This window comes from Ranitomeya variabilis, chromosome 7 (genome assembly GCF_051348905.1).
Source record: "Ranitomeya variabilis isolate aRanVar5 chromosome 7, aRanVar5.hap1, whole genome shotgun sequence".
In the NCBI taxonomy this organism is placed as follows: Eukaryota; Metazoa; Chordata; class Amphibia; order Anura; family Dendrobatidae; genus Ranitomeya; species Ranitomeya variabilis.
In genome coordinates, this window is record NC_135238.1 from 48738620 (window position 1) to 48766364 (window position 27745).

Consider the following 27745-nt stretch of genomic DNA (forward strand, 5'->3'; position numbering starts at 1 on the left):
AATGAAAAAACACAAGAGAATGAAGAAAAAAGCAAAACATTGATCATTTCACACAAAACTCCAAAAATGGGCCAGACAATAATAATCTTATAATAATAATCTTTATTTTTATATAGCGCTAACATATTCCGCAGCGCTTTACAATTTTGCACACATTATCATCGCTGTCCCTGATGGGGCTCACAATCTAAATTCCCTATCAGTATGTCTTTGGAATGTGGGAGGAAACCGGAGTGCCTGGAGGAAACCCACGCAAACACGGAGAGAACATACAAACTCTTTGCAGATGTTGTCCTGAGTGGGATTAGAACCCAGGACTCCAGCGCTGCAAGGCTGCTGTGCTAACCACTGCGCCACCGTGCCGTCCAATCCATCAATGAGTTTCTTACAATGCTCTGCTGCAATTTTAGACCATTCTTCCTTGGCAAACTGCTCCAGGTCCCTGATATTTGAAGGGTGCCTTCTCCAAACTGCCATTTTTAGATCTCTCCACAGGTGTTCTATGGGATTCAGGACTGGACTCATTGCTGGCCACCTTAGAAGTCTCCAGTGCTTTCTCTCAAACCATTTTCTAGTGCTTTTTGAAGTGTGTTTTGGGGTAATTGTCCTGCTGGAAGACCCATGACCTCTGAGGGAGACCCAGCTTTCTCACACTGGGCCCTACATTATGCTGCAAAATTTGTTGGTAGTCTTGAGACTTCATAATGCCATGCACACGGTCAAGCAGTCCAGTGCCAGAGGCAGCAAAGCAACCCCAAAACATCAGGGAACCTCCGCCATGTTTGACTGTAGGGACCGTGTTCTTTTCTTTGAATGCCTCTTTTTTTCTCCTGTAAACTCTATGTTGATGCCTTTGCCCAAAAAGCTCTACTTTTGTCTCATCTGACCAGAGAACATCCTTCCAAAACGTTTTAGGCTTTTTTCAGGTAAGTTTTGGCAAACTCCAACCTGGTTTTTTTATGTCTCGGGGTAAGAAATGGGGTCTTCCTGGGTCTCCTGCCATACAGTCCCTTTTCATTCAGACGCCGACGGATAGTACGGGTTGACACTGTTGTATCCTCGGACTGCAAGGCAGCTTGAACTTGTTTGGATGTTAGTCGAGGTTCTTTATCCAACATCCGCACAATCTTGCGTTGAAATCTCTTGTCAATTTTTCTTTTCCGTCCACATCTAGGGAGGTTAGCCACAGTGCCATGGGCTTTAAACTTGTTGATTACACTGTGCACGGTAGACAGAGGAACATTCAGGTCTTTGGAAATGGACTTGTAGCCTTGAGATTGCTCATGCTTCCTCACAATTTGGTTTCTCAAGTCCTCAGACAGTTCTTTGGTCTTCTTTCTTTTCTCCATGCTCAATGTGGTACACACAAGAACACAGGACAGAGGTTGAGTCAACTTTAATCCATGTCAACTGGCTGCAAGTGTGATTTAGTTATTGCCAACACCTGTTAGGTGCCACAGGTAAGTTACAGGTGCTGTTAATTACACAAATTAGAGAAGCATCACATGATTTTTTGAACAGTGCCAATACGTTTGTCCACCCTCTTTTTTTATGTTTGGTGTGGAATTATATCCAATTTGGCTTTAGGACAATTCTTTTTGTGTTTTTTCATTTAAGACAAATTAAATGAAGATAATAATAGCAAAGAATTTGTGTTTGCAATCATTTCCAGGAAGAAACTGAGCATTATCTGACAGAATTGCAAGGGTGTCAATACTTTTGGCCACAACTGTATGAGGCCATTATTCTGTATGGAACATTATACGAGGCCATTATTCTGTATAGAACATTATATGTGACCCATGGGGATTGAGAATTCATAATACCAAATTACCCAGAGGGTAAATAAGCCCTAATTAAGGAGGTATTAAAACATGGATTTTATTATACTTTGTTAAAAAAAATAGTGGTACATAAATTAATAAACATTCAGCAGTGTGCCTGCGCAATCTCACTATTATAATCTCTATAAAAAAATGTATAGCCCCAACCCTATCAGGAAGCATGTTGGGCATAACTAGTTTTAGATAGCAGATGTGATGCCTGTGTATCCTAGGGATAGAGACTCTAACCCATAAACTGCAGTCATGGTGGATATAGTATTGCTCTGAATAGGGACTATGTGTGTGTGTGTGTGTATATATATATATATATATATATATATATATATATACACATATAGCCCACTAGCAACAAACATAACAAAAGTTAAAATTGAGGAAGGAAAAGGAAACCAGGCATCACTACAACCAGGAGACCTCCATAACAACATGCAAAGATAGCAAATGAGGTTTAAGCTGAATAACGAACCCTGTGCGTGTGTAGTAAAACTCTGCAGAAAGAAGTATTGTCGCACAGGGAAAAATGTCACAAAAAGAACTTACCCCAATCAGATATCGTAAAGATCATATGGACATGTAAGGGGTATGAATCAATCCCATTTGCCATATGCTTGACACGATCAGGGAAGGAAACAGCTGCTCACATTGTATGAGATGCTATAGTGCTTACCCATGTGGGGAGGAGGAGTCGAGTGAGGAGTGCACGCTAACCCTGACGTGTGTTTCACGTAGTTGGCTTCCTCGGGGCGGTATAGATCACCTGTGCATGCGAGATATATATGGTCACAAGTGTTCGACATTAGCACCGCATTAATTGCGGTGCATGCGCAGTGTGGTCCCAGCTGAAAAGCGCGTCGCCTCCGGCCGTCCTGGCTATGGAGCAGGTAAGGAGAAAACTTCCTGTGACGTCATCTACCCGCACCGAGCCAACAGGACGCCTTCAATGACGCGAGGCGGCAAGGAACCCACCGCGCATGCGCTCAATGCTGCGCCATTTTGAATGTGGGCAATAAATTAAAGCATGCCTGGTAAGTATATTAATGCAGTATGCAAAGGATATTTATGAAAAATATAAAAAACAATTAATGAAGGAACAACAATATAACGAACATAGATGATGAAAGACAGAAGATAGTCTTCAGCACATAAATTAATAAATATCTTCACTATTCCATACGATGTCCGTCCACTACATGATACTGAAGTCCATTCATTAAATAGGAATAGAGAACCATCTAATGAACTGGTGAAGATCCCCTAGATGTTCCTAGTGATATAACACTTTTAAAAAGATCATAAAAAAGAAGAAAAAAAACATACAACGTTAGTGGGGGAGAAAGGAAAATGCAAAAACCATTTATAAACCAAAAACAGAAAGAGGTACATAGGTGAGCATAAATAATGCTAACTAGTGACTCCTAATATAGGCCATGAAGGAAATGCAGCAGTGTATTCATAAAAAAGGAACAAAGGATAATTTCTCATTGAGACCAAGCATGGACATCGTGCCCAAAGTAACAATCCAATGGCATTCAAGCTGCGCCAGGACCCGTTTCAAATCCCCACCTCTCGTACCACAATGCCCCTTATCTATCCCACGGATCTTTAATGCGGTCAGGTCAGAGTAATTGCACAGCTTGAAATGCCCAGGAATGGTTTTGAGCTCAACATCTCCATTCAACTGTTTGGCCGCCACGGTGTCACGGGGAGACTAGGTGGACAAGAGCTAAATAACCCGGGCCCCTGCAATTTCCCTCAGACTAGGGAAATCCTGACTGACCCTCTACCTGAAGTTTACACTGAAGGTGTGCATGTCCAGGCCTCGAACCTCACCCTGTCTCCTGGACTCAACCCTAGGCTGAGACCCCTGCCCACAACCCAGTGCAGAGACAATACACCAATACCCACAGATATCACAGACAAGGATAACAGAAAATATATGCCACGCTGCAGTCACTCAGGAATACACTATAAATGTGTGGGGCAAAATAAATACAAATATAGGAAGGAGTAAATAAGACAAAGGAAGATACACCACCAGCAATGAATCTCCAACTACCAGCTCACCACTCCAGACCGAGATAACAACGCACAAGACAGAAGCTATAATCGGCGACGCCCAAAGTTCAAGAGAACTATTTAAAGGCAATGGGCATGGCACAGCTTCCAATCCGAGCATGAGGTAAACTAACCCCGGAACAGCTAGATAAAATCTAGCCGACGCCAATGAGCACATAGTGGTCAAAAGCGGAATTACCGCTGTCTGTCGAACCACCTGGTCTGAACAGCGTCCGACATGACAGTACCCCGCCTTCTACGAGGGCCGGGGCCCTCACGGCTTATAGGACCTGGCTTGTCTGGATGGCGACGATGAAAAACCCGATCCGCATGAATGTCCGAGGCTGGTACCCAGGACCTCTCCTCAGGCCCATAACCACGCCAGTGTACCAAGTACTGTAAAGTGCGGTGCACTACACGAGAGTCAACCACCCTGGAGACCTCAAATTGCAAATTACCATCCACCAAGACTGGAGGTGGCATAGGTGCCGCATCCACAGAACCCACCACCTTCTTAAGAAGACACCTGTGGAACACGTTGTGTATCTTATACACTGTAGGGAGCTCCAATCGGTACGCTACAGGGTTAATGACGGCGGTGACCCTAAATGGACCAATAAACTGTGGACCCAATTTAAGGGATGGTATTTTGAGTCTTATGTTTTTTGTGGATAACCACACCCAGTCATCCACACTCCCGGTCCGGACCTGGCACACGCCTACTGTCAGCCACACGTTTGTACCTGGCACCCACACTCAACAGACGCTGTTTAACTCTCCTCCAGACTGATGACAATTGTGCTCATAACTGGTCCTCCGGAACGCCGGAAGAGCCCCTCTGACTCAAAGTACAAAATTGAGGATGTAGCCCGTAAACACAAAAAAAGGAGACTCCCCAGATGACTCCTGGCGGTGATTATTGATGGCAAACTCAGCCAAAGGAGAACGGTAGACCACTCCTCCTGATTATCAGAGACAAAGCAGCGCAGGTACTGTTCCAAATTTTGGTTCATACGCTCAGTCTGACCATTTGACTGAGGATGAAACGCCAAAGAATGAGACAACTTGATCCCCAGCCGTAAGCAAAAATGCTTTCCAAAACTTTGCCACAAACTGAGTACCCCTATCAGACACGATGTCAGACGGAACCCCATGAAGTCTGACCACCTCCTGCACAAATACCTGAGCCAGAGTCTTAGCGTTAGGCAACGAAGGCAAAGATACAAAGTGCGACATTTTTGAAAACCGATCAACAATCACCAAGATGACCGTGTTCCCAGCTGATGAGGGCAAATCAGTGCTGAAATCCATGGAGATTTCCGTCCATAGTTTACTAGGTACCTCAAGAGGAAGTAGTGTGCCCACAGGACGGGAGCGGGGCGTCTTAGGCCTAGCGCACGTGGTACAAGCTGACACATATGAGAGACCATGTCCTGTCGGATCTTGGGCCACCAAAACCGACGTGACACCAACTCCAAAGTACCTCTAACCCCTGGGTGGCCAGCCAGGACAGCATCATGATGCTCCGCCAACACCTTTAAGCGGAGATGCACCGGTACAAAAGATTTGTTGATTGGAAGCTCAGATGGTACCTCCTGAGCCTCAGCAATCTCTGCCTCAACCTCGATAGTGAGAGCTGAAACCACGACACCCTTTTGGAGGATGGGTACCGGATCCTCCCGAGGTTCTCCCCCCGGAAAACACCTGGACAGAGCATCCGCCTTAGTGTTTTTAGAACCAGGTCTGTAAGTGACAACAAAGTTTAACCGTGTGAAAAACAATGCCCAGCGAGCCTGCCTGGGGGACAGACGCTTGGCTGACTCCAAATACAGCAGATTCTTATGATCGGTAATGACAGTTACCTGATGTACCGATCCCTCCAAGAAGTGTCGCCATTCCTCAAAGGCCAACTTAATAGCCAACAACTCCCTGTTGCCGATATCGTAGTTACGTTCGGCGGACGACAGTTTCTTGGAGAAATAGGCGCACGGACGCAAACCACTCAAAGATGAGCCTTGAGATAGTACTTCCCCCACACCGACCTCAGATGCATCGACTTCCACCACAAAAGGTTTTGATACGTCTGGCTGCACGAGAATGGGGGCTGAAACAAAACTGTTCTTAAGAAATTCAAATGCGCGCACAGCAGCCTCAGGCCAAACGGAGAAATTGGTACCCTTTTTAGTCATGTCAGTTAGCGGTTTAGCAATGATGGAAAAATCCTTGATAAATTTCCTATAGTAGTTAGAAAAACCAAGGAACCGCTGAAGTGTTTTCAGGTTATCAGGACGTTCCCAATGCAACACCGCTTGCACCTTAACGGCGTCCATTTTAAACCCAGAAGCAGACACAATATAACCCATGAAAGGCAACTCTTGAACAGAAAATACACATTTCTCAAGTTTAGCATATAGCTTATTCTCTCTGAGAAGCTGTAACACCTGCCTGACATGATCTAAATGAGTCTCACGGTCGCGAGAATATATGTGAATGTCATCTAGGTACACGATAACAAATTTTCCCAAAACATGTGAGAACACATCATTAATGAAATGTTGGAACACTGCAGGTGCAATAGTCAACCCAAAAGGCATCACCAAATTTTCAAAATGACCCTCAGGGGTATTAAAAGCCGTCTTCCACTCATCACCTTGACGAACTCTTATGAGGTTGTACGCCCCCCTAAGGTCAAGCTTGGTAAACCACTTAGCACCTGCCACCTGGTTGAACAAATCTGGTATCAGTGGCATAGGGTATGGATCACGAACCGTAATCTGGTTCAACTCCCTGAAATCCAGACACGGGCGTAGTCCGCCATCTTTCTTCTTAACAAAGAAGAACCCCGCTGCCACAGGCGAGGATGAAGGCCTGAGGTGCCCTTTGCTCAAACTTTCAGCAATGAAATCCTTTAACGCTTGTCTCTCCGGACTGGAGATGTTAAACATCCTTGCTTTAGGCAATTTGGCCCCTGGTTTAAACCTGATAGAACAGTCATAGGGACGATGTGGCGGTAACTCTGAACAACCCTTCTCAGAGAACACATCCGCATAATCCTGAAGTGACTCCGGGACACTTGAAGTCACAGCAGCCACACATGTGGCCAGGCAATTCTCTTGACAGAACTCGCTCCACTGAATTATGTCCTGAGTTTTCCAGTCAATTACCGGGTTGTGCGTAGACAACCATGGAAAACCCAAAACCACCTGTGCAGGAAGATTCCTGAGCACCTTACATGTAACCTGCTCAGAATGTAGAACCCCAATGTGGAGTTTCACCTCAGCCACAAATTCAGTAATCTCCCCCTGAGAGAGAAGCAGCATTGATGGTGACCACTCGGATAGGATGAGGCAGTTTTTCAATCCTAAAACCTGCTGTGTGCGCAAACTCCTCAATGAGATTTGTGGCTGAACCACTATCCACAAAGACAGTAATTGGCAGCTCACTGCCAGCGATAAAAACCTTAGCAGGAAGCATGCATTGAGAAACCACCATGGAGGATATACATAAGCTCAGACTGGTCTCCTCCACACCCTCTGAGCTTAGAAGTTTTCCACCGTTGCGTTTTTCTTAGATAGCAGAGGACAGCTGTTAATAAAATGACCAGTTTTACCGCAGTAAAAACAGGGTCCCTGCTTCCTGAGCTCAGGGGCTCGACGCTTCACATGTGACACCCCTGCAATTTGCATAGGTTCCATGGGCTCATCTGCAGCAACCTCACGTGAACCTAAACCCTCTCCCATAGGCGGTGTCTCATGCTCCCCCTGATGCAAACGGCGATCAATGCGGACAACCAGGCTCATAGCGGAATCTAGAGAAGCAGGAGTCTCGTACATCAGAAGGGCTTTTTTAACCCTTCCAGAAATCCCATGAATAAACTGACTCCGCAATGCTGGATCATTCCATTGTGTATCGATCACCCAGCGACGAAATTCAGAACAGTAATCTTCTGCTACACGCTCCCCCTGGCGAATAGTGCGTATCTTAGATTCTGCTAGAGCCATTCTGTCAGGCTCGTCATAAATATTTCCAAGAGAGGAAAAAAAACTCCACCGAGTCAAATGCAGCAGAATCGGATGGCAACGAAAATGCCCATGCTTGGGGATCTCCGCTTAACAATAACAACACCAGGCCCACACGCTGAGCCTCATTACCCGAGGAGATCGGGCGCATACGGAAATATAGTTTGCAAGCTTCACGAAAGGAATCAAATTTACTGCGTTCCCCAGCAAATTTTTCAGGCAAAGGAAATTTCGTCTCCGCAACTTTACCTGTAACTCCGGCTTGCACATTAGACACTGCTAGTCCCTGTTGCTGCACTGCCCCCCTCAACTAGAGAACTATTTAAAGGCAATGGGCATGGCCCAGCTTCCAATCCAAGCATGAGGTAAATTAACCCCAGAACAGCTAGATAAAATCTAGCTGACGCCAATGAGCACATAGTGGTCAAAAGTGGAATTACCGCTGTCTGTCGAACGACCTGGTCTGAACAGTGTCCGACATGACAGGTGTCCCTCATGCTCCCGTGTCCTAATCTTAAATTCAAGCAATTTAAGCTCCACATAAATTAGGTTACCGGTGCAGATGGCATAGTACACCATGTGGGTGGTACTACATGTTATATAGCTAGTTATCCGGCAATCCCTACTACCATTAGCTGTTGTAAATGATATAGCTTGGACAATATTCCAGCAAGCTGAATGAGAACAACAAGGATAACAACTCCATATTTGCTTACCTGCTCCGAAGGTATTTGGGGGTTGGCCACATTGTGGCTTCTAACCAAAATATCACACAAATTTCTACCTCACCTCGCCGTTAGAAGCGGATGGACCGGAATCACTCATTTAAGAGTGGGTTCTGTTTTTAACACTGGCTAATCTTTCTGTAGAATCCTACAAATGGATTCCCATTGATCCTTAAATGTGGAAATAAAACGCAAAGGCAGATCCTTTTTAGTGCTTGTCTTTGTTGAACAGAGAAGTTGATCTCTCGGTGCTTTCCTGGCCCATTGGTAACCCTGTTTAATGCTCCTATTGCTGTAACCTCGATCCCGGAATCTGCTGGAGAGGTCACGAGCCTAGGCCTCAAATTGCCCATCCACTGAGCAAATCCTCATCCGTAGGAACTGCCCAATTGAGACCGCTCGTATTGTAGAGGAGACATGCACTAGACACATGTAATAATGAATTGACCGACATTTTCTTAAGGAATATGTCAGTCTGCACCATATCATCAATCATAACTCTGATGTCCAAAAAATCAATTTCTTTACTGCGATTATATACGTTAAATTGATATTAGTGATTCTGATTTAGCTGATGGATGAAATCACGAAGCCCAGACATCTATGTATCGATACCAGCACTGCGTATGGGAAGAGGCGCGAGCACCATCACCAAGAACCTCCCTCTCCCAGAATCTGAGAAAGAGGTTTGAGTACGATGGAGCACACACCACGCCCATCGCAGTGCTACGTTGCTCGAGAAAGAACCTGTCCTTAAAGATGAAAAAATTGTCAGCACAAATTCCAGCAGTTCCAGGACAAGAGAGCACAGATCAGGGTCTAGATTGCTGGTTTCAAGAAAAAAATTTAACCGACCTTAAGCCATTTGAATGTCCAATATTCGTATAGCGCGACTCCACATCATTTGTGACCAGGAGCTTGTCTGGTTCCATAGTTAAGCCACTTAATTTCCCCAGGATGTCTAGTGTCCCTGACATACTGTAGGAGGGCAGCGTCTCCACCAATGGATGAAGGTAATATTGAATGAATTTACATGTTGGATCACATAGCCCTCCAATGCCAGAAACAACAGGATGCCCTTCATCAATTTTAATTCCTTCAGCACCTGTCGATGTGCCCTAGTTAAATTGTCCCTCCTCCTTTAACTCGGGATATTTTGAAAATATGCCAACACAAATCTCGATTTGTGCACATAAAGAAAAGGAGGAGAATGTGGTAGACCTGGTCAGAAAGGACGCTGAAAGGTACCTTGGGCAGGGGTGGTATTCTCCCTTTCAAGTTCCTCCAGGATAGCCACTGTTTCCCGTTCCATTGTAGTGTCAAGGCAATCTACTCCAGCTGGCCCTTGCTGGACAAGATCATAGTAAGGTTGGAGACCCAGGCCTCTACCTAACATCAAGAGTACTCCTGAGAAAGGGATAGTTAGGGACCCAGTTCCAGGGACTGTTTTAGGCCCCTCTCCCTTACATCTGTCATAGCTTGACACCTACATATATTATAATGGGCCCCAAATTGTCCTCCATACAGTGTAATACTTCCATATAGTCCTCCATGCACTATAATGGCCCCACATATCTCTCCATACAGTATAATGGTCCCCACATTAAAAATAAAAATACTCTGCTCTCCCCAGTGCTCCAGACTCGACAGCGAGTACTCTGAAGCTCGTCACTGCTCAGCACAGCTGGAGCGGAATAGTGAAGTTATTGCACCTGCTGCGCTGAGACAGTGGATGCAGAAGGAGAATTATGGCTGAGATCCCTTATTCATTCTCACAAAAAATAGCATGTCTCCCAAAAATACAACATCTCAAGACAAAACATTGCTTAACCTCTTAACGACTGCCAATACGCCTTTTAATGGCAGCAGTTAAGGGTACTTAAACCACAGCACCGTTAATTAACGGCGCTGTGGAAAAAGTGAATAGCGCCCCCCCAGAGTCGGATTTTCTCTGGGGTCTCGGTTACCGGAGGTAGCCGAGACCCCAGAGAACATGATTTGGGGTTTTTTTACCGACCCCCGGGTTGCGATTTACCGGCGGTCGCAAAAAAAAAAACAGCGCGATTTCCCATTTAATTTCTCTGTCCTCCGATGTGAACGCACATCAGAGGACAGAGAAATGGGGTCCCCGATCGTCCCCCGATACTCACCTGTCTCCCCCGGTGCGCCCGCCGCCCGGAAGATCTTTGGGGTCTCAGCTGCCGGGGGTAGCCGAGACCCAAAAAAACATGATCGGGGTCGGTTTTTACCAACCCGTTTTGCGATGTGTAATTCCAGAGGACTGAGAAATAGGGGGATTCGGGGACCCTGTTATACTTACCGGTGTCCCTGTGTCTCCTCCTTGGCCGCCGGCTTCTTCCTCCGGTAAGAAAATGGCAGGCGTATGCGCAGTGCGCCCACCATGATCTGCCGGCCGGCAGGTAGAGGAGTTGGGGCTAAAGTTAGGGTTGGGGCTAAATTTAGGGTTGGGGCTAAATTTAGGGTTGGGGCTAAAGTTAGGGCTAGGGTTGGGGCTAAATTTAGGGTTGGGGCTAAAGTTAGGGTTGGGGCTAAATTTAGGGTTAGTGTTGGAGCTAAATTTAGGGTTAGGGTTGTGGCTAAAGTTAGGTTTAGGGTTGGCTAAAGTTAAGGCTAGGGTTGGGGCTAAAGTTAGGACTAGGGTTGCGGCTAAAGTTAAGGTTAGAGTTGGGATTAGGGTTTGGATTAAGGTTGGCATTAGGGTTAGGTTTGGGAGTAGGGTTGGGGTTAGGGGTGTATTGGGATTAGGGTTAGGGTTGAGATTAGGATTAGGGGTGTGTTGGATTTAGGGTTCTGATTAGGGTTATGGTTGTTTTGGGTTAGGGTTGTGATTATCGTTAGCGTTGTGATTAGGATTATGGATCGGGTTGGGACTAGGGTTAGGGGTGTTTTAGGGTTGGATTTCGATTTGGGGTTTCCACTGTTTAGGTTCATCAGGGGTTCTGTAAACGCCACAGCCAATATTGCATTCAAAAAGCCAAATGGTGCTCCCTCCCTTCTGAGCTCTGCCGTGCACCCAAACAGTGGTTTACCCCCACATATGGGGCATCAGCGTACTCGGGATAAATTGGACAACTTTTGGGGTCTAATTTCTCCTGTTACCCTTGTGAAAATAAAAACTTGGGCTAAGAAATCTTTTTTGTGGAATTTTTTTTTTTTTTTACTTTCACGACTCTGCATTATAAACTTCGGTGAAGCACTTGGGCATTCAAAGTTCTCACAACACATCTAGATAAGTTCTTTGGGGGGGTCTAGTTTGCAAAATGGGGTCACTTGTGGGGGGTTTCTACTGTTTAGATACATCGGGGCTCTGCAAATGCAACATAATGCCCGCAGACCATTCCATCAAAGTCTGCTTTCCAAAACGGCGCTCCTTCCCTTCCGAGCTCTGCCATGCGCCCAAACAGTGATTTACCCCCACATATGGGGTATCACCCTACTCAGCATAAATTGCACAATACATTTTGGGGTCCAATTTCTCCTGTTACCTTTGTGAAAGTTTAAATTTGGGAGTGAAAAGATCATTTTTGTGGAAAAAATATGATTTTTATATTTTCATGGCTCTACATTATAAACTTTTGTGAAGCAGTTGGGGGTTCATAGTGCTCACCACACATTTACATAAGCTCTTTGGGGGGTCTAGTATCCAAAATGGGGTCACTTGTGGGGGGTTTCTACTGTTTAGGTACATCAGGAGCTCTACAAATACAACATGACGCCCGCAGACCATCCCATCAAAGTCTGCATTCCAAGCGGCGCTCCTTCCCTCCCGAGCCCCGATGGGTGCCTAAACAGTGCCCCTTCCACATATGGGGTATCAGCGTACTCAGGACAAACTGGTCAACAGATTTTGGGGTCCAATGTCTCCTGTTACCCTTGAGAAAATAAAAAATTACAGGCTAAAAAAATCATTTTTGAGGAAAAAAAAGGATTTTTTATTTTCGCGGCTCTATGTTATAAATTTCTATGAAGCACTTGGGGAGTTAAAGTGCTCACCACACATCTAAATAAGTTCCTTAAGGGATCTAGTTTCCAAAATGGGGTCACTTGTGGGGGCTTTCTACTGTTTAGGCACAATAGGGGCTCTCCCAACGCGACATGGTGTCCGATCTCAATTCCAGCCAATTCTACATTGAAAAAGTAAAACGGCACTCCTTCTCTTCCAAGCTCTACGGTGCGCCCAAACAGTGGTTTACCCCCACATATGGGGTATCGATGTATTCAGGAGAAATTGCACAACAACTTTTGTGGTCTAATTTCTCCTGTTACCCTTGTCAAAGTAAAAATTTGGGGGCAAAAAGATAATTTTTGTAGAAAAAATGTGAATTTTTATTTTCACGGCTGTACGTTATAAACTTCTGTGAAGCACCTGCGTGAAATCACTTTGCCATGTTGCAGTTACTTACAGTGATGCCTGCTTCTATCACTACATGCCGCCGTACTGACTGAGGGCAGCCCCAGTGATATAGGAGGCGGATATATCAGCATCTTTTGGCGGCTCAGGTGCCCCATGAGCTTGTAGTAAAAGCCTCCGTCTAGAACATTCCATGTGAGTTTTCCTTCTGTCTGTGACTTTTTCATTATTACTGTCACAGCTTTGACATCCAGGAAAATATCTGAAGAATATCAAAACTGATGCCATAATGGAAACAGGAGAAAGTGATGTGCGGGATGATGAGTGGTGCAAAGAGGACGTTCCTACAGGTAACTGCCCCAGTGAGGAGTCGCCACTAAATAAAACAGAAGACTCAATATCTCCTCATTCACCGGACCGGACAATTGAAGTTTTATGTTATATGTTTTTTTTATATATCCAAGAAGTATCGTTTCTCCTTGCGGAGATTGAAATGCTAAGCATGCCGAGATGAGGAGACTTAAAGCTGCAATGCTCCACCTGGAAATATGCTAATTGTCTCTTCAGAGAGGAAGAGGACTAGAACTCTAGTGCCACCTATTGGAAGTAGGAATCCTAAAAGTCAATGTCGACCCTTTAACGAGCCTTGTCACATGACTTCAGTACCCTGAAACACAGTATCTGCAAATTGAGATTCTGGTTTGGCTATTATCCTAAGTCATGTGGCAAGGCTCGTTAAAGGATCGACATTGACTTTTAGGATTGCTACTTCCAATAGGTGTCACTAGAGTTCTAGTTCTCTTCCTCTCTGATGAGACAATTTGTGTTTTTTTTGGCCACAGATTTCCCCATTCGGCTACAATACAGATTACATAGGGTTGACATTGTGATAGTGCAATATGTAATAAGACCGGTTGTGTATCTATAGTATGGATTTAAGAATAGACTGCGATGATAGATCATCAAAGACACGTGACAGACCTCATTGGCAAAGTATCTACTTTAGTGTTTTACATCATATCCATCATGGTTCTGGTTCCAGGATTAATATATAACCTAAGTAACCTATTTAATATATGGAACTAGCTGGAGATTAGAAAAAAAAACTGTTTTAAGGTAATTGTCTCATAGTTACAGCCAGGAGTAGATTATAAGAGAAAGTAGAGAATCGCCTGTGCTTATCCATCTTTATATTTCTCCATGGCCATGACATCCTAATACACGACCATACGACTCCTCTGTTCTGCATGTAGCGGTCAGCGATTGTGTGAGACAGACACCACCTAGTAGTACTGACACCTGAGCATTTCTCTAAGCACAAGTGACACAATATGAGCAAGTCCTGCACTCTTCACATGGAGGATTGGGTGCCAGTGGTCGATGTGAAGTGTTCAGTGAAGAATAGACATAATTACCACAGCAGTCATTAGAGGATGCAATATGGAATCCAATTATGCTTTATTATTCTAAAACAGTCCAGACCACAGACAGACATGTAATTATAGATGTTAGTATCGACATTACTTGTACCTGACTCTGCTGACTGCACTATCCTTGAAATCCACCATAGCCATGACGGTTCGGCCAAGCATTCATCTATTATCTATATGGAGAGAGAACAAAGCTGCTCCCACATCATGAATCCGTGCTTCTTACAGGTCTATATCTGCCTGTGTAAGTCATAAAGAGAACCTGTCAGCTACAGAAATGCTATTTACGTTCACATATATTGGTAACCTGTATTTAAATAGTATTTAAAGCATGTTAGGCTGTTTTACTGGGATAGCGGCTACCAGGAGAAATGGAAATATGTTCCTTGCAGCCGCTCGCTTAAAGTCCTTGAGGTGGTACATGAAGCTCTTAACACAGAGAGGTGACTGCTACAGCCCTCTACGTCTACTGAAGAATAAAATCGAGCGGCTGCAAGAAGAATATAATTTCATCAATGAGCAGTGATTGATGGTACAGAAGGTGATTGTGGCTTTTTAGCTTTCATCTAGATGAAGGAATGATGATTTGTTTCCTTATTTCATGGCTTTTTTATTATTGCAGAACATCCTCAATTTACACAAAGGGGATAATGTGCTGTCAACAACGATCGTTTTTATTTTCATATAAAATATGCGATCAATGACAAATGTTTTATTATTTGATGTTTCCTCTGGCCAATGATTGGGAATGAACATTAGCACAATTGATTCTTTGTGAAATCATCACATCATGTAAATTACGCCATTAGTCAGTTAATAATAGCACTTTGCTACACACTTTTCAATTTATATGTATTTTTTATTTTTACTTTTTATATTTAGATAAATATAAGTATTAAGGTTATTTGACTCAAAAATCACATCAGTTATATTCTTGACAGATGGTCGTACCAGCAGCTCCAAAATCCAAAAAAGCATTGCACAAAACCTATATGAAGAACATGCTAACATCTCAGACATGGATTCTTTTAAAGTACAATGTCCTAATTCATCACAGACTGTTAAACAAAAGAAAAGTCACAGAAGAAGCTTGGAAAATAAAAAAGCTCCCACAAGGAAGAAGCCATTTTCATGTTCAGAATGTGGGAAATGTTTTTCAGATAAATCAGCTCTTGTTAGACATGTGAGAATTCATACAGGAGAGAAGCCATTTTCATGCTCAGAATGTGGAAAATATTTTACTCTAAAATCATATCTTGTTAATCATGAGAGAATTCACACAGGAGAGAAGCCATTTTCATGTTCAGAATGTGGAAAATATTTTACACAGAAATCACATCTTGTTACACATGAGAGAATTCACACCAGAGAGAAGCCATTTTCATGTTCAGAATGTGGGAAATGTTTTTCAGATAAATCATATCTTGTTACACATGAGAGAATTCACACTGGAGAGAAGCCATTTTCATGTTCAGAATGTGGGAAATGTTTTATAAATACATTTGCTCTTGTTTCACATGAGAAAATTCACACAGGAGAAAAGCCATTTTCATGCTCAGAATGTGGAAAATGTTTTGCTCTAAAATCAAGTCTTGTTCAACATGAGAGAATTCACACAGGAGAGAAGCCATTTTCATGCTCAGAATGTGGAAAATGTTTTGCTCTAAAACCACATCTCGTCACACATGAGAGAGTTCACACAGGAGAGAAGCCATTTTCATGTTCAGAATGTGGGAAATGTTTTTCAGATAAATCAGCTCTTGTTAGACATGTGAGAATTCACACAGGAGAGAAGCCATTTTCATGCTCAGAATGTGGAAAATATTTTACTCTAAAATCATATCTTGTTAATCATGAGAGAAATCACACAGGAGAGAAGCCATTTTCATGTTTAGAATGTGGAAAATGTTTTAAAGACAAAGGAAATCTTTTTACACATAAGAAAGTTCACACAGGAGTGAAGCCATTTTCATGCTCAGAATGTGGAAAATGTTTTGCTCAAAAACTATATCTCGTCAAACATGAGAGAGTTCACACGGGAGTGAAGCCATTTTCATGCTCAGAATGTGGAAAATGTTTTGCTCAAAAACGATATCTCGTCAAACATGAGAGAGTTCACACAGGAGTGAAGCCATTTTCATGCTCAGAATGTGGAAAATGTTTTGCTCAAAAACAACATCTCGTCACACATGAGAGAGTTCACACAGGAGAGAAGCCATTTTCATGTTCGGAATGAGGGAAATGTTTTTCAAATAAATCAGCTCTTGTTAATCATGTGAGAATTCACACAGGAGAGAAGCCAGTTTCATGTTCAGAATGTGGGAAATGTTTTTCAGATAAATCAACTCTTGGTACACGTCGGGGAATTCACACAGTAGAGAAGCCATTTTATGTCCTGAATGTGGGATATTTTTTATTTAATGTCACAACTTGTTAGACATGAGGCAACTCACATTGGGTAAGAAGGCATTGTAATCAATTAGTGACCAAACCTAATTTTTGAAACCTGACATGTTACTTTTTGCAGTAATAACGATGGAATGTCTCATATCCCAGTAATTCTGAAAATATTTTTTTCCTTATATGTTGTGCTTTATTTTCCAGCTTTGAATGCTGTGATGCAGCGGTAGCACCGTATGCAGTGAAACCGCAGTGACCCAAGCAAGTTTAAAGAAAACGTTCCTTTAATATGTTACTTCACACAGTCCATTAGAAATACACAGTACACGGCTTCTTCACACAGTCCATTAGAAATGGATAGTGTACGGCTTTAGTTTGAAGTCCATAAACAGGCCAGATTTCCCTTTATCCAGTTTCCCTGGGCGACCGCACGCCGTTACCGAGTCTCTTTACTCACGCCGTGCACCACACGCTAGATCCTCCGGATTGCAGCCGGGTAAACATAAGACAGCTAGAGACGCATGGTGTCGGTCTCTTTTTTTTTTTTTTTTTTTTAACCGTTTGTATTGAAGGATTCTACAAAATAAGATAACAAACATATATAACGTCAAAATAATCCATATATCAACATTCACATTGACATATTACAAAATACCTTCAATAATAAAGTATACAAACAAATAAAACATAACCTTCAGTATAATATATTTTACCGAGCATTGCACTTCCTAATCAACAAAGTTTTTATAAATGTTTTAAAGCTCGTTCCAGATCAGGTTGTAATGGACAAATGTTATTATTCCTACATAGATCATAACATTCGTAATCCAGAATAGATATACACATCAGGGACCATGTCGCAAGATTGAATAGACTATAGCACCAGGAGCCAGATGCGTCAATGGCAAGTCACACCACCTTTCCCAAATCTTTTGAAATTTCTCGGGACATCCTCTGTTTCTGTATAGTATGTTTTCATAAGGAATTACGTCATTCACAAGATTCTTCCACTGATTAATCGAAGGAGATTTCCCCCCATCCACCTCAATACTATCGCTTTTCTAGCCATAAATAGAGCTTCCTGAAGAAATATTCTATCATGATGGACCCACATCTCCTCATCCACGACCCCCAGAATTTACAATTCCGGTCCACATTCGATCGGTATCCCCATTATCCGCTCCAATGTGCAGTGCCTTTGTGAAAGTATTTGGCTCCCTGGAACTTTTCAACCATTTCCTACATATCATGCTTCAAACATTAAGATACCAAATGTACATTTTTGGTGAAGAATCAACAACAAGTGGAACATAATTGTGAATTTGAACAAAATGTATTGCTTATTTTAAGTTTTTGTGGAAATTCAGAAACTGAAAAGTGGGGCGTGCAATATTATTCGGCCCCTTTACTTTCAGTGCAGCAAACTCACTCCAGAAGTTCATTGTGGATCTCTGAATGATCCAATGTTGTCGTAAATGCCTAATGATGATAAAATAATCCACCTGTGTGTAATCAAGTCTCCTTATAAATGCACCTGCTCTGTGATAGTCTCAGGGTTCTGTTTCAAGCACAGAGAGCATCATGAAGACCAAGGAACACAACAGGCAGGTCCGTGATACTGTTGTGGAGAAATTTAAAGCCGGATTTGGATGCAAAATGATTTCCAAAACTTTAAACATCCCAAAAAGCACTGTGCAAGTGATCATATTGAAATGGAAGGGGTATCATACCACTGCAAATCTACCAAGACCTGGCTGTCCCTATAAACTTTCACCTCAAATAAGGAGGAGACTGATCAGAGATGCAGCCAAGAGGCCCATGATCACTCTGGATGAACTGCAGAGATCTACAGCTGAGGTGGGACAATCAGTCATACACTGCACAAATCTGGACTTTATGGAAGAGTGCAAAACCAAAAAAAGAAAAAACTTCACACATGGCAAGAAGTACCATAAAAGCATATATCTTTATTGTAGAATATTGTATAAAAGTACACGGCAATACCACAAGTACAAGAACAGTGGGGGACCAATGAAAAACTCCCCATGTCCACCTCAGTAGCGCAGCACAAAGCTTGCACAAAATAATTGAACATTAATCAGTAAGGCATAAAACGCCCTCAGTGAGCAAAATAGGACTAGTAAATACATACGTAAAAGATTATGATTATATATCAGGCAGTAAAGCTATAAATGCAGGTAGTAAAATACCAACAATGACAAAAGTCCTGTATAAGCACAATGAGGACAGAGTGTAACACTGTCAGCAGCCTATATATACATAACAATCATGTGAACATAAGGCATAGTTACCAATGAGGGAGTATACGGAGGACCCACCACACCCGATGCGCGTTTCGCAAGAAATGCTTCGTCCAGGGGTGGTTAGGTACTGGCCAGTTGAGTATATATATATATATAGCAAATAGCCAATGATAGAGCCAAAAACTAATAAGTAATTACCCATCACCTATGAGGCATACCAACGATTGGACACCCAGCTTTGCGATAGACCAAGCAGCATTCATTACAGGCGTGCAGCGTCAAACAAACCGGAAGAAGATACATCACTTCCCGGTAATTAAAGCACGCTTGCGCAGAAAATCCATTCTTGTCCGCAAGTTCAATGCGCCCGCTGTAATAAGACTGCAAAACGTCAGATGCCGTAACAATAGTGTGACGTTCGAGGCGCCACCTATTAGGTACGCCCACAACGTCAGAGCAAGGCGGGCAAGCATAAAAACGTAAGTGGGTGAATGGAACCCAAGGAACCGATTACTAAATAGTAACCATGACATAATTGCCAAATAAGAAAATATTTCAGCCGTCAAATAACGGAAAATATCCGAGTACCGAACCAATGTAAAATATATATATAGAAAAAGCCGACCTAAAAAAGGAAATGAAATTAGGGGTTAATCAGCAATTAAACATAAAAAACAAAGATAGAACAACCACATATATACTGAAGATATACACGTATGTGTATATATCTAAAGTGCAATGTGCTCATAATGTGTAAAAAAAAGCTCTGAATAAATGAAGTGCAATTAGTTCACAGGAAGCAATGTAAAGAATCACTTATTATTGGATAATGACATGATAATTTAAAACCAAATTTTAATGATAAAGAAATAATATGAAAAAACCTAAATATACATTAAAGGGAACCTGTCACCCCGTTTTTTCGGTATGAGATAAAAATACTGTTAAATAGGGCCTGAACTGAGCATTACAATAGTGTAGTTTGTGGACCCCGATTCCCCACCTATGCTGCCGAAATACGTTACCAAAGTAGTCGTTTTCGCCTGTCAATCAGGCTGGTCTGGTCAAAAGGGCGTGTTGTCTTCCCCCAGATTTTGCGTAGTTTTCCGTTGGTGGCGTAGTGGTGTGCACATGCCCAAGGTCCCGAATCCTCTGCCAGGGGATTTAAAAGAGCGCGCTGTTCGTTATTCATTGGTGATTGGTGGGCGCGGCGATCTTCCTTTGGCCGCGCGTGCGCAGAAGCGGCGCTCTGCTGGCCGCGGCTTCAGGAAAATGGCCGCGGGATGCCGCGCGTGCGCAGATGGATATCGCGGCGGCCATTTTCCTGAAGCCGCGGCCAGCAGAGCGCCGCTTCTGCGCATGCGCGGCCAAAGGAAGATGGCCGCGCCCACCGATCACCAATGAATAACGAACAGCGCGCTCTTTTAAATCCCCTGGCAGAGGATTCGGGACCTTGGGCATGTGCACACCACTACGCCACCAACGGAAAACTACGCAAAATCTGGGGGAAGACAACACGCCCTTTTGACCAGACCAGCCTGATTGACAGGCGAAAACGACTACTTTGGTAACGTATTTCAGCAGCATAGGTGGGGAATCGGGGTCCACAAACTACACTATTGTAATGCTCAGCTCAGGCCCTATTTAACAGTATTTTTATCTCATACCGAAAAAATGGGGTGACAGGTTCCCTTTAAAGGGAATAAAGAGAACCTTAGGCATACAAAGGGCACCTAAAAAAGTACAAATGTAGTGAAGCATATAAAAATCCTATCAACAGGACTAGCTGACGGCTATATACTCAACTGGCCAGTACCTAACCACCCCTGGACGAAGCATTTCTTGCAAACCGCGCGTCGGGTGTGGTGGGTCCACCGTATGTTAGGAGTCGAGTTTCCTCTGCTGCACAAGGGGGAATCTCGATCCGTGTTTGCTGCGATCTCCCATTCTCCATCGGCCTCAGTGGAGCCTGATCAGCAGAGACGTCGGTCCCAGCGTCTCACTGAGCTTGATTCTGTGCAAAGGGTTACTGCTGCCTCTCCAGGCTCTGCTATTGTACCCTGCACTGATCTGCAGCGAGCAGGTTTTTCTGGGACTAAGTCCTGCTTTGCACACACTGAGCATGCCCAGGGTAAGATCTCTCAGTGGAGATCAAGGGTGACATGCTCAGGTACTGCAGCCAAATCTATTGGTCCTTCTAGGAAGGTCCTGTAGGTACACAGGCTCTGTGGCAGTCTCTCATTGGTCCTTTTTAGGAAGGTCCTGTAAGTGCTGCAGCTATTTAAGGCTCGCATGGCCGCACAGCCATGCGCTAGTAAATTCCTAAGTTATGTGCTTTGCGCCAGTGTGGTCATGTGCTTGAATGTGTTCAGGGACCCGGCTGAAATCAGCCCCTAGAATGCTGGCACCTCGGCGAGGAGATTGTGTATGAGTGTATTCAGGGACCTGGCTGAAATAAGCCCCTAGAATGCTGGCATCTCCGGCGAGGAGTGTTGTGTGCATGCGTGACCACTGACTCCTCTCATCTGGGTAGTTAGCCTGTGCCTCTGTGAGAGTCTAACAGGGCACAGAGCTTTGCTTTCTCGGCTGCTCTGTGAAGCTAACAGCTGGTTCATTCCGCCATATTGTGCCGCCATTCACTTAGCAGCAGGATCTTTCCTGCACGGTGGATCCCGGGTTGCGAACGCACCAATCCCATCAATAAATGTATTCGGTGCGTTCCGCAAACCCTAGCACCGTATACTCCCTCATTGGTAACTATGCATTATGTCCAAATGTTTGTTATATATATACAGTTATATGAAAAAGTTGTTTTTTTTGCAACAGCTATTTCAGTTTCATATATCTAATAACTGTTGGACACAGTAATGTTTCTGCCTTGAAATGAGGTTTATTGTACTAGCAGAAAATGTGCAATCTGCATTCAAACAAAATTTGATAGGTGCATAAGTATGGGCACCCTTATCATTTTCTTGTTTTAAATACTCCTACCTACTTTTTACTGACTTCCTAAAGCACTTTTTTTGGTTTTGTAACCTCATTGAGCTTTGAACTTCATAGCCAGGTGTATGCAATCATGAGAAAAGCTACTTAAAGTGGCCACTTGAAAGTTGTTCTCCTGTTTGAATCTCCTCTGAAGAGTGGCATCATGGGCTCCTCAAAACAACTGTCAAATTATCTGAAAACAAAGATTATTCAACATAGTTGTTCACGGGAAGGATACAAAAAGCTGTCTTAAGAGATTTAACCTGTCAATTTCAACTGTGAGGAACATAGTAAGGAAATGGAAGAACACAGGTACAGTTCTTGTTAAGGCTAGAAATGGCAGGCCAAGAAAAAACATCAGAAAGGCAGAGAAGAAGAATGGTGAGATCAGTCCAGGACAATCCTCAGACCACCTCCAGAAAGCTGCAGCATCAACTTGCTGCAGATGGTGTCACTGTGCATCAGTCAACTATACAATGCACTTTGCACAAGGAGAAGCTGTATGGGAGAGTGATGCTAAAGAAGCCGTTTCTGCAAGCACGCCACAAACAGTCGACTGAGGTATGCAAAAGCACATTTGGAGAAGCAAATTTCTTTTTGGAAGAAGGTCCTGTGGACTGATGAAACCAAGATTGAGTTGTTTGGTCATGCAAAAAGGCGTTATGCATGGCGGCAAAAAAACAGCATTCCAAGAAAAACACTGCTACCCACAGTAAAATTTGGTGGAGGTTCCATCATGCTTTGGGGCTGTGTGGCCAATGCCGGCACCGGGAATCTTGTTAAAGTTGAGGGATTCTTGGATTCCTCTCAATATCCGCAGATTCTTGACAATAATGTGCATGAATCAGTGACAAAGTTGAAGTTACACAGGGGATGGATCTTTCAGCAAGACAATGATCCAAAACACCTCTCCAAATCTACTCAGGCATTCATGCAGAGGAATAATTACACTGTTATGGAATGGCATCTGTTGTGAATTCCGTTCTCGGGCTCCCTCCTGTGGTCATGAGTGGTACTGTGTGAATTTGTTCTTGAGATCCCTCTGGTTGCCTTTGGCGATATGGCTGGTCTTGGCTGGGCTCAGCTGCTTCGTTTCCTGCCTGGCTGGGCCTATTTAATTCACCTGGACTCCTCACTTGTTGCCTGCTGTCGGTGTATTTAGTCTGGATTTTGAGCTCTCCTGAATATTCCTTGTGACCAGTCTCCTGTTGGTGAAGCTAAGTTTGCTTGTTCATTTTTGCTCATTATCTCCTTGAAAACGTTTCTCAGTATATGATGAGTTCAGTCCAGCTTGCTTTAATGTGATTTTTCGCTTTCTGGTTAGTTCTGGGGAGCAGAGTGCGCTGTTGTGATTCGGTTTGTGGGCTCCCCCGGTGGTCTCTTGTGGTACTGGTGTCTTGTGAGCCTTGCTTTCTCAGTTCACCTGTTCCTATTAGGATGTGTGAGTATCCTATTTAGCCTTGCTCCTCAGTCATTCTAATGCCGGCCATCAATGTAACCAGAGTCATTCTGTTGCATGTTCCTGCTCCCAGTCTGCTGATCAGCTAAGTTGGACTATTCAGTCCTAGTCTATTTTTGTATGTTTTGTCCAGTTTGCAGTTATGTGATTCTCTGCAACTGGAAGCTCTTGTGGACTGAAATTACCACTCCGGTGCCATGAGTTGGCACATGAAGTAAGGTAATTTCAGGATGGTATTTGATAGGGTTTTGTAGCTGACCGCGAAGTCCACTATTGTATCCTTCTGCTATCTAGTTAGTGGGCCTCGCTGTGCTAAATCTGCTTTCATACTACGTGTGTCTTTTCATCTGAACTCACCGTTATTATATGTGGGGGGCTACTATCTCCTGTGGGGGACATTCTCTGGAGGCAAGCCAGGACTGTGTTTCTTCTACCAGGGGTAGTTAGTTCTCCGGCTGGCGCGAGGCGTCTAGCGAAAAAATAGGTACGCCCCCTGGCTACTATTAGTTGTGTGTATAGGTTTAGTGTTGTGAAATTGGATTTTGGGCTCCCCCGGTGGCCACTGGTGGAATTGAACTGGTGTGCATCATCCCCTCTGTTCACCTGTTCCCATCAGGATGTGGGAGTCGCTATTTAGCCTTGCTCCTCTGTCACTTCCATGCCAGTCAACATTGTAATCAGAAGCCTTTCTGTGCATGTTCCTGCTGCTAGACAACTTCCAGCTAAGTTGGACTTTAGTCCTCGTTTGTTTTTGCATTTTGTTCCAGTTCACAGCTGTAGTTTTGTTTCTGTGTCTGGAAAGCTCTTGTGATCTGAAATTGCCACTCTGATGTTATGAGTTAATACTAGAGTCTTAAAGTAATTTCAGGATGGCGTTTTGATAGGGTTTTCAGCTGACCATGAAAGTGTGCTTTCTGTCTTCCTACTATCTAGTAAGCGGACCTCAATTTTGCTAAACCTATTTTCATACTACGTTTGTCATTTCATCTAAAATCACCGCCAATATATGTGGGGGCCTCTGTCTGCCTATCGGGGAAATTTCTCTAGAGGTGAGCCAGGACTATATTTTCCTCTGCCAGGATTAGTTAGTCCTCCGGCCGGCGCTGGGCGTCTAGGGATAAAAAACGTAGGCAACGCTACCCGGCTACTGTTAGTTGTGCGGCAGGTTTAGTTCATGGTCAGTTTAGTTTCCATCCTTCCAAGAGCTAGTACTTATGTTTGCTGGGCTATGTTCTCTTGCCATTGAGAACCATAACAGTTTGACCGGCCACAAAAGGGTTAAATTAATTGACAGAGAAAGGAGAGAAAAGAGAAGTCTGCTGAAGATTTTTTTTTTTTTTTTCCTTCCCTTCAGTTCTGAGTGTGCTTGTAATTGAATCTCTTGCAAGTCTGCCTATATTGTAGCCTTTCTCTCTCTCTCTCTCCTTCTAATCCTGGAATGGCTCTGTGTTCACCTGTTTAAAATGGATATTCAGAGTTTAGCTGCAGGTTTGAATAATCTCACCACGAAAGTTCAAAATTTACAAGATTTTGTTGTTCATGTTCCTATATCTGAACCTAGAATTCCGTTGCCTGAATTTTTCTCGGGGAATAGATCTTGCTTTCAAAATTTCAAAAATAATTGCAAGTTGTTTTTGTCCCTGAAATCTCGCTCTGCTGGAGATCCTGCTCAGCAGGTCAGGATTGTGATTTCCTTGCTCCGGGGCGACCCTCAGGATTGGGCTTTTGCATTGGCTCCAGGGGATCCTGCGTTGCTCAATGTGGATGCGTTTTTTCTGGCCTTGGGGTTGCTTTATGAGGAACCTCAGTTAGAGCTTCAGGCGGAAAAGGCCTTGATGTCCCTATCTCAGGGGCAAGACGAAGCTGAAATATACTGCCAGAAATTCCGTAAATGGGCTGTGCTTACTCAGTGGAATGAGTGCGCCATGGCGGCGAATTTCAGAGAGGGTCTCTCTGATGCCATTAAGGATGTTATGGTGGGGTTCCCTGTGCCTGCGGGTCTGAATGAGTCCATGACAATGGCTATCCAGATCGATAGGCGTCTGCGGGAGCGCAAACCTGTGCACCATTTGGCGGTGTCTACTGAGAAGACGCCAGAGAATATGCAATGTGATAGAATTCTGTCCAGAAGTGAACGGCAGAATTTAAGACGAAAAAATGGGTTGTGCTTCTATTGCGGTGATTCAACTCATGTTATATCAGCATGCTCTAAGCGTACTAAGAAGCTTGATAAGTCTGTTTCAATTGGCACTTTACAGTCTAAGTTTATTCTATCTGTGACCCTGATTTGTTCTTTATCATCTATTACCGCGGATGCCTATGTCGACTCTGGCGCCGCTTTGAGTCTTATGGATTGGTCCTTTGCCAAACGCTGTGGGTATGATTTGGAGCCTCTTGAAACTCCTATACCCCTGAAGGGGATTGACTCCACCCCATTGGCTAGTAATAAACCACAATACTGGACACAAGTAACTATGCGGATTAATCCGGATCATCAGGAGATTATTCGCTTTCTTGTGCTGTATAACCTACATGATGTGTTGGTGCTTGGATTGCCATGGCTGCAATCTCATAACCCAGTCCTTGACTGGAAAGCTATGTCTGTGTTAAGCTGGGGATGTAAGGGGACGCATGGGGACGTACCTGTGGTTTCCATTTCATCATCTATTCCCTCTGAGATTCCTGAATTCTTGACTGAATATCGTGACGTTTTTGAAGAACCTAAGCTTGGTTCATTACCTCCGCACCGGGAGTGCGATTGTGCCATAGATTTGATTCCGGGTAGTAAATACCCTAAGGGTCGTTTATTTAATCTGTCTGTGCCTGAACATGCTGCTATGCGAGAATATATAAAGGAGTCCTTGGAAAAGGGACATATTCGTCCTTCGTCATCTCCCTTAGGAGCCGGTTTTTTCTTTGTGGCTAAGAAAGATGGCTCTTTGAGGCCGTGTATTGATTATCGGCTTTTGAATAAAATCACGGTTAAATATCAATATCCGTTGCCACTGCTGACCGATTTGTTTGCTCGCATAAAGGGGGCCAAGTGGTTCTCTAAGATAGATCTCCGTGTGGCGTATAATTTGGTGCGAATTAAGCAGGGGGATGAGTGGAAGACCGCATTTAATATGCCCGAGGGCCACTTTGAGTATTTGGTGATGCCTTTTGGTCTTTCAAATGCCCCTTCAGTCTTTCAGTCCTTTATGCATGACATTTTCCGTGATTATTTGGATAAATTTATGATTGTGTATCTGGATGATATTTTGATTTTTTCGGATGACTGGGACTCTCATGTCCAGCAGGTCAGGAGGGTTTTTCAGGTTTTGCGGTCTAATTCCTTGTGTGTGAAGGGTTCTAAGTGCGTTTTTGGGGTTCAAAAGATTTCCTTTTTGGGATATATTTTTTCCCCCTCTTCCATCGAGATGGATCCTGTCAAGGTTCAGGCTATTTGTGATTGGACGCAACCCTCTTCTCTTAAGAGTCTTCAGAAATTTTTGGGCTTTGCTAACTTTTATCGTCGATTTATTGCTGGTTTTTCTGATGTTGTTAAACCATTGACTGATTTGACTAAGAAGGGTGCTGATGTTGCTGATTGGTCCCCTGTTGCTGTGGAGGCCTTTCGGGAGCTTAAGCGCCGCTTTTCTTCCGCCCCTGTGATGCGTCAGCCTGATGTTGCTCTTCCTTTTCAGGTTGAGGTCGACGCTTCTGAAATCGGAGCTGGGACGGTTTTGTCGCAGAGAAGTTCCGATTGTTCCGTGATGAGACCTTGTGCCTTTTTCTCGCGTAAATTTTCGCCCGCCGAGCGGAATTATGATGTTGGGAATCGGGAGCTTTTGGCCATGAAGTGGGCTTTTGAGGAGTGGCGTCATTGGCTTGAGGGGGCTAGACATCAGGTGGTGGTATTGACTGACCACAAAAATCTAATTTATCTTGAGTCCGCCAGACGCCTGAATCCTAGACAGGCGCGCTGGTCGTTGTTTTTCTCTCGGTTTAATTTTGTGGTGTCCTACCTGCCGGGTTCTAAGAATGTTAAGGCGGATGCCCTTTCTAGGAGTTTTGAGCCTGACTCCCCTGGTAACTCTGAACCTACAGGTATCCTTAAGGATGGAGTGATATTGTCTGCCGTTTCTCCAGACCTGCGGCGGGCCTTGCAGGAGTTTCAGGCAGATAGACCTGATCGTTGCCCACCTGGTAG

At 43.8% G+C, this 27745-nt stretch overlaps 1 pseudogene across 1 annotated transcript; it reads left to right on the forward strand.

Annotated features, from left to right (window-relative positions):
* The first annotated feature begins 12840 nt into the window (after positions 1–12840).
* LOC143785886 (uncharacterized) lies at positions 12841–20276 on the forward strand (annotated as a pseudogene). Its single transcript, XR_013218135.1, has 2 exons — positions 12841–13365; positions 15387–20276. The product of XR_013218135.1 is annotated as an uncharacterized LOC143785886 (transcript).
* The last annotated feature ends 7469 nt before the right edge of the window (positions 20277–27745 follow it).